The 7,266-nt window shown below is 36.6% G+C and overlaps 1 long non-coding RNA gene across 1 annotated transcript; it reads right to left on the bottom strand.

Moving 5' to 3' along the window:
- Positions 1-5,634: 5,634 nt before the first annotated feature.
- Positions 5,635-6,997, bottom strand: LOC132300836 (uncharacterized). Its single transcript, XR_009480583.1, has 2 exons — positions 6,302-6,997; positions 5,635-6,137 (listed from the first exon to the last, which is right to left on the bottom strand). It is a non-coding gene; the product is annotated as an uncharacterized LOC132300836 (long non-coding RNA).
- Positions 6,998-7,266: the final 269 nt, after the last annotated feature.

The raw sequence follows: 7,266 nt of genomic DNA, 5'->3' as shown, positions 1-7,266 counted from the left end.
GAAGAAGATGGATCCAAGCTTGACAGCCCTTGAGGTTCTATGACCACATCCATGAATGGCTAAATCATCCTCTTAGGGTTTGGAAAAGCCCTAGGCTAGTACTCTAAACCCCAGATCTTTGACATTTTTGGGGATTCTATGTTATAATGAATGCTTAACCTTGTGAATGTATAGATCTTGACTTTGTCTATTATTTATATGGTTCAATTCTTCCAATTAATTCTCTAGTTTATTTGCATGTTTATTAGTGATTAAATTGAGGGTTATCTCTCTACACTAGTTTCTCTAGATTTTATGCATATCTATATGTGATTAAATTGAGAATCTAGTGATGGTTATGCATGATTGTTATTAATGGATATTCTTGTGAATTGATTTGATGGATTATGCTCATACTTGATGGATTGTTCTACACACCTAGTTAATTAGCTTAATTTCCTTATCTTATTGTAATTGTAGTGTAATTGCCTTTAAATTCCTAGATTAGGTAGACAATCCATGCTTGAATTTGATAATCCATACTTTTTGTTGCAAGATGTATATTTCTCTAGATTAATGTGTGCTCCAATTGTGGGTTTATTGAATGGGTCATGCCTTAACTTGATGAGTTGTACTACATTCTAACTTAAGTAGACAATTCATGCATGTTTTTGTCACCCATGCTCATTGTTTCAATTAGTAGCGCGCACACACTTTGGTTACAATATTGAATTCCCCCAAATTGTTACAGGCTGGATGTTTAGAGGAAGAGCTTAGTAGTGATTCCAATGCCCTAAGACCTCTCTCCTATCTCTTTCACCTTACTTTATTTAGCTTGTTTCTTCTTGCATTGCTTAATTTAGTTAATCATAGTTTAATTAAACCAAATCAAACCACTCTTTTAATCACTTGACCTACTAATTTGACTTTAATTCCAAATACCCTTACAATCTCTTGGGACAATCCCTACTCCTATGCTACATTAGTAGTAGTAGTAGTAGTGGTAGTTTTATATATTTAAATTTGACTAAAAATGCTTCTTAAACCACACTTGTAATTTGACCTTGTGAAGTGACCTCTCGCATTAAATTCACACTCTTTTCTCCCACGAGGAAAGGGCATTGTCAGTTAACAACATAGTTGGATGCCGGTTCACTCAAAAATGATGCTATAATTGATTTTGATAAGCATGGTTAGCTTGTTTGATGTGTGGGGGTCATATTTGTTTATGTGATATTAAAATGTTGAGAATAACTTAGAAATGGCTGAACTTTGCATACTTGAGATAGTTTCTATTAATGATTATTGAAAGGTGCTTTGAGGATGAGCCTTTGATATTGATGATGGATAACCCCTTTTTCTAGAAACTCTCACGAGACTTCACTCGTCCAGTAGGGGTAACCTAGGAGTTCAAAAGGCTTGTTGCATATACTAAATGAAACCGTGATCCCTACGAAAAAAGGAGTTATCTAGATTTTACTTTTCATACTTGTTGTTTTCATTCTGTTTCTTTTATTTATTACTAAGGGGCTAGAAATATATAAGTTTGGGGGTGTGATAAGTGTTGAAATATGCATTATTTAGCCCTTAATCTTCATTAGTTAGCAACTTGGTCTATCTTTACTCCTCCGTTTTAGTCTTGATTTATCCCATTCTCTATTTTCAGATACTTGAGATCCAATAGGGGTAATTCCAATGCCTTAAAGGTTTAAAGATGTAATGATCCTGATTTTTCCTATTTTCTATTTTCTTTGATTTTTTGATTTTTTTTTAATTATTTTTATATTGTCTCGTTTTGCGTGCCAAATACCGTGGGGTATGACAAGTGTGTCCCGAGAGTTAGTTGAGGCATTTCCTTGAGTTCAGGACTCTTGAAAATGCATTGGTTGTCATTTCAACATTTTCCATTTTTTGGGCCGGGCAGGACCCTTTACCAAAGTAGTTAAGCACGAGGACTGTGTTTCGGGTTTGTTGCATTTCATACATCATTATTTTGTACTTAATTTCATGGTTTCATATTTATTTATGGTTGTAATTGGTTAGTGTGTATATAAATATATATATGTTACAAAATAAAAGTTGATTTTTTTATAAGGCCGCAAGACCCACCCTTGCACTATGCCATTATTAATGGCCTTAAGGACATCAAATGACTACCATTATCATCTCTCTCATGCCAATAGATATCACTCTCTCTATATTTCATTTTTCATTTTATTTTCACCATATTTTGAGCTTAGATCTAAGCTTATTCGTTGGGATTTTGGCTTTGCCACTTAAGGCAAAGTCGACGAGGGCGTCGAGGCCTACATTTTGATCAGAGCAATTCTCAGTTTGGCCACCCTTTTATATTTCACATTTTGGGCCTTTTTCTTCTAATTGAGGTAGGAGTGTTCTAATGCATGTTTCTTTGATTTTTGTGAATTATCCCTTGTGAATTTTGTTAATAGCATGCTCAATTTGTGTATTTTGTTCTTGGCAATTATGGTTAAATATATAAAATGTGATTGATGTGTTTCATAGATTAAATGTGTTGTTATATGAGTATTTATTTGAAATTGTGAAAGAGCATGCTTAAAACTAAATTGTTGTATGCATTATATTTTCAATTGTCATGAAAATTGAAGTCGTAATTATGAGGATGCTTTGAATTTCTTTTAAATATGCAAGTATGATGTGAATGAAATGCATGAAATTTTATTGTTAAATTGCCAATTGGAAGCATGAAACATTCATGCATTCATTGGGAAAGAAAAAGGGGGAAGTTTTTTTAAAAAGAAAAAAGAAAAAAGAAAAAAAGCAATGAAATTAATTTTCAGGATAAATGTTTTGAAAAAGTATTTACGAAAACCCAGGAACCTAGGAGTTGCCTAGTGTTCTGTGGTGTTAGTGTGGTCTAAAGGGGATTAGGGAGAAACCCTGGCATGGTTGGGCTACCTAGGCCCGAAACGACGCCTTGGAGTTGCCATGTGGTCAAGGATAGCTAGTCAATCCTCCTCTCGTGACGCCACGGAGTTGCAATGGGTCGGATTGCACTAACGGTTTGAAAAGATGAAACTGAATTGTTTCAGAAATGGGGAGCAACATTGGCATGTCATTGCATTACATTGGCATGCATTATATACATATGGTTGGATAACCTGTATTGTTGTTGTTGTTGTTGTTGCTATGTTTTCCCCTATGGCATGATCCCGTTTACTTTTAGTCTATGCTTTGTGTGGATTCACGGGGTCATTAAGAGGTGTGTCTTAGACACTTCCTACTGAGCCGTTGTGCTCACCCCATTACATTAATAATTTTTTTCAAGCCACGGGAAGGAAATGGCGGACGACGCTCCTCCACAAGTTTTGATGGGTTAGTGGACTGTCTTGACATCTTTTGTAGTTATGATCTAATTTTTTTTGTATAAGCCTTGGGATGGCACGTATATTATGTATCGACGTTAGAATTGATCATAATACCCTTAGATGATGACTTCGGGTTCGGGTAAAGACCCAGTTAGTGATTCGGACCCTCAGGTTTGGGTCGTTACAAAAGATGTCAAGCCTCGGAGAACAATGGAAGAGAATTTTAAAGGTCTAATTCAAAGAATACCCGATCGATCGGATTATCTGTTTGGAATCCGATTGAACGGACTTTTGATCCGATCGATTAGACACGGGCCTAGAAGTTGCGAATTTCATATTATAAGCCTTCTTTAAGGGAGCCCGGGATGAAAGGAACTAAGGGTCCTTATGTACGGGGTTTGACCTCATTTAGAGTATAAGAGTCACCTATAAATAAAGGATCAAGCCCATTTGACAAAGGATTTTTAATTTACAATTTTTGGGATCAAATTGAGAAGCCCTCGACTTTCTCTCTCTAGGGTTTGCTCTCAAGGTTGAAGAAGAAGGTGAAGCTAAGAATGGTAATGGGATTTGAAGCCATGAAGATGACATCCATCGTCTCTATGATTGGTTAGATCTTCACTTAGGGCTTGGATGAGCCCTAAGCTTGTGTAATTGTATCTCTTATCTTTCATTTTTGGGGATTTATAAGTTGTATATATTGCTTGGTCTTGTGGATTCAAACTTGGTTGTACCAAGATTTGTTTTAATAAATTCTTTCAATTAATCTTCACTTTGACTATTTGTTGTCTTATATTTGGTTGATGGTTGATTGATCTCTACATTGAGTACCTTTTGTAATTGTATTCAATGATGGCAATGCACTATTTACATTGGATATAATTGTTCTTGATTTGATGAATTATGCTTACTCTCAATGGGTTGTGCTACACATTTAGAGTATTTGTAGTTAGGTAGACAATTCATGCTTGGTTTTGAGAGTTTATACTTATTCATTGCAACTGTAGTATTTGCTTGCTTATTGATGTGTGTTTCTAGCCACGTCCACATTACAACTTGTTCTCTCCATTAATCGAAGGCGTGTAGTGCAATTAAGTGGGCTTAGTGGTGAAATCCATACACTCTTATCTTAATCCAATTTCAATTTCATACAGTCTCATTTGCATTTCTACTTAATTTAATTACACAATTAGTTAAACCAACCAATCATCATTTTTTCAATCTCACGCTCATTAATGTTAATTTCAATCCAAGCCTATAGTCCATGTGTTCGATCCCTACTCACTATACTCCAAACATAGTTGTGTATTGGTTTTATAAATTTAAAAGTGGTGTTTTCTGATTGTCATATTCTACACATCTAAGTGCATTGGACGTGATCAGAACGCATCACAACTCCTTGTCCAAACGCTCTAGTCTTTAGGCTTATTCCTCAATCCTTATAAAAGGGTTACTGGTAGAATACGAACACTCCGCAAATGCTCTTTTCACTTCATAACTCGATCGAATCCTCTGCTATTCAAATTCTGAATTTATGAAGGCAAAAAGAAAACCCTGCTCTTTCTGAACGAAATCTGAATCAATCTTCAATTGCTCATCTTCAATCAGAAAAGAACATCAACCTAATTCACTCGTGTGTTTAAGTGTGTGCCCTCAAATTAAAAAGATAAAACACTTAGAAAAATCTCTTAAAAAGGCTTTCTCAAAGTTTACAAAAGTTAATCTCAAAGCCGTAAAATCCTAGGAGAGAAATGAGTGTTAATATAGATTTTAGAGAGCCCTAGATATTCTTGGAAAGCAAGTTTAATTCGTGCAAAAATCTCTCTTAAAAATTTTATAAAAAAAGGAAACCAAATTGGTTTAAAATTGCAATTTCTAATTGGTTCCAGGGAAGTTAGGCCGGTCTAGGAAAAGTTTGACTGGTCCATTTTTGGCAAAAACTTTCTCATGGCCAAGTTGGAGTAGTCTGTAAAAGTTGGACTAATCCTTTTTTTGCAAACTTGAAAGTTTTTTTTATCAAAACTCAATTTTTCCGAAGTCTTTCCACAAAAAAATGAACTAAGTACAAAGTGTTCTCACCACATACCTTAGACTAATATGATGTTTTATTCGAATCAAAGTATGTTTTCACTTTGTCCAACCTTAACATTCCACTTCTGACATTGAGATTTGGAGATAAAACATAAAATTATAAATCGATCGGACTAATTTTGACAATAAAATTAGTCAATTATAAAATTTATAACTCACACGATATAAATAGATGACTACAAGTGTTGCAAAAATAGGGTTAAATATGAGAGACAGGTGCTTAAAATTAGAGCTTTGATGATCTTATGTGATACACAGGTGGGCGGAGGATGAGGTTCATCCTCCGCGCTGACGTGGCCCAATGACACGATGACAAGTGTCCAAAATAAAAATAATAATAAAATATGGGCAATGCCCATTTTATCCAGGTTAAACCCGTTTCTTACTCTCTTCTCTCTCTTTCCTAAATTTCATAACAGACCCAACCGAAGGTAAACTCTCCGACCGTGACACCCAATCTGCTATCACGTCAGAGCTCGAGTCCTCCTCGCCGTTGGCCGATCATGCTTCTACCTCTCATCAATTCCTCTGTCACAACCCATACATCTATTTGTTTTTTTCTCCCACAACCCATCCATTTTCATTCACGCGATCTTACATTGGATCGGGTAGTGGTGAAATTGGATCAATTGCCCATTAGTGGCTGCGACTGCAGGCTCTTCAGGTGAGGTTGAGACAGAATTTTCCATGTCTACCTCCATGATGCCTGAACATCAAATACTGAAAATCTCAAACAATTATTAAAGTTTATACAGGTGAAGTGAGACTATTTATCTACTACTATTCTTCTGCAAATGGAATTTCTCATAAATGATGCTTAACGAAAAAATAAAAACTCAACCCATAAAAATTACACATTAACTATTTTTGGATCATCAAATCACCTGCTCGCAATTGAGGCAATGACCTCCACCGTTATTGAAACTGCCACCGCCGCAAAAAATCACAACCTCCCTCTCCGTCGCCGTCCCACTCCCGATCCCAGTCTCGGTGGTCAAACCCTAACCCTTACGATCTCCGATCCAACTGGTGTTCAGTTGATGTGCCGACCTTGATGAGATGGGCAAACGCAGCGTTCTCTCTCGCCGTTGATGTGCCGACCTTAAGAGCTCTGACCAGTGGTTTGATCGCTCCCGATGAAGCTATCAACTCCTTGTTCTCGTCGTAGAGAGATAGGTTTAGAATTGTGGTGACGCCGTACTCTTGAAGCTGAGGATCGGACGACAAGATCAGCGAAATCAACGGCTTGATCGCGCCGGCGCGAGTGATCTTGATTCAATTCTCTGACTTGTTCTTGGCGAGGAGCCTGATCTCCATCGCCGCTTGCTTTTGATCGTCGATTAATCTCGCCTCGAGGCTGGAGATGGTTGAAATGGGTTTAACCCGGAGAAAATAGGCATTACTTATTATTATTTTTTTGACACCTGTCATCGTGTCATTGGGCCACGTCAGTGCGGAAGATGAACCTCATCCTCCACCCGCAGGATACAAACATTGTTCATATGTTAGTGTGTAAATTCAAAATTGTGTCGTCCATGAAAAGACATAACTTTTTAGAATTGGTAAATATGTACATTATTTTTTAAATTGAAAAGGTGTCTTTCTGGAAAAGACACAACCTTTCTGGAAAGTCCCCTTTCAAGGTGATTCCACGTGTATGAAATCTACATACTCTCTCTCCCTATAAAACATTCTTTTTTATAGTATTCCTTTGCAGAATTCTTTTCCATTCCTACCTTTCCAAACATATTGGCATTCTTTATCGATCATACACCTACAGAGTGTAACAAGAGTTCTGGGTTGTAGTCAACTGTGCAACGTTTGACTACAACAAACCCTCGTTATTGTA

Source organism: Cornus florida, unplaced genomic scaffold, assembly GCF_030987335.1.
Source record: "Cornus florida cultivar Cherokee Brave unplaced genomic scaffold, ASM3098733v1 CherokeeBrave_3.0.0_Hap2_Chr03, whole genome shotgun sequence".
Lineage (NCBI taxonomy): Eukaryota > Viridiplantae > Streptophyta > Magnoliopsida > Cornales > Cornaceae > Cornus > Cornus florida.
Note: the sequence above shows the minus strand (reverse complement) of the source record. Positions and strands in the feature narration are given on the sequence as shown.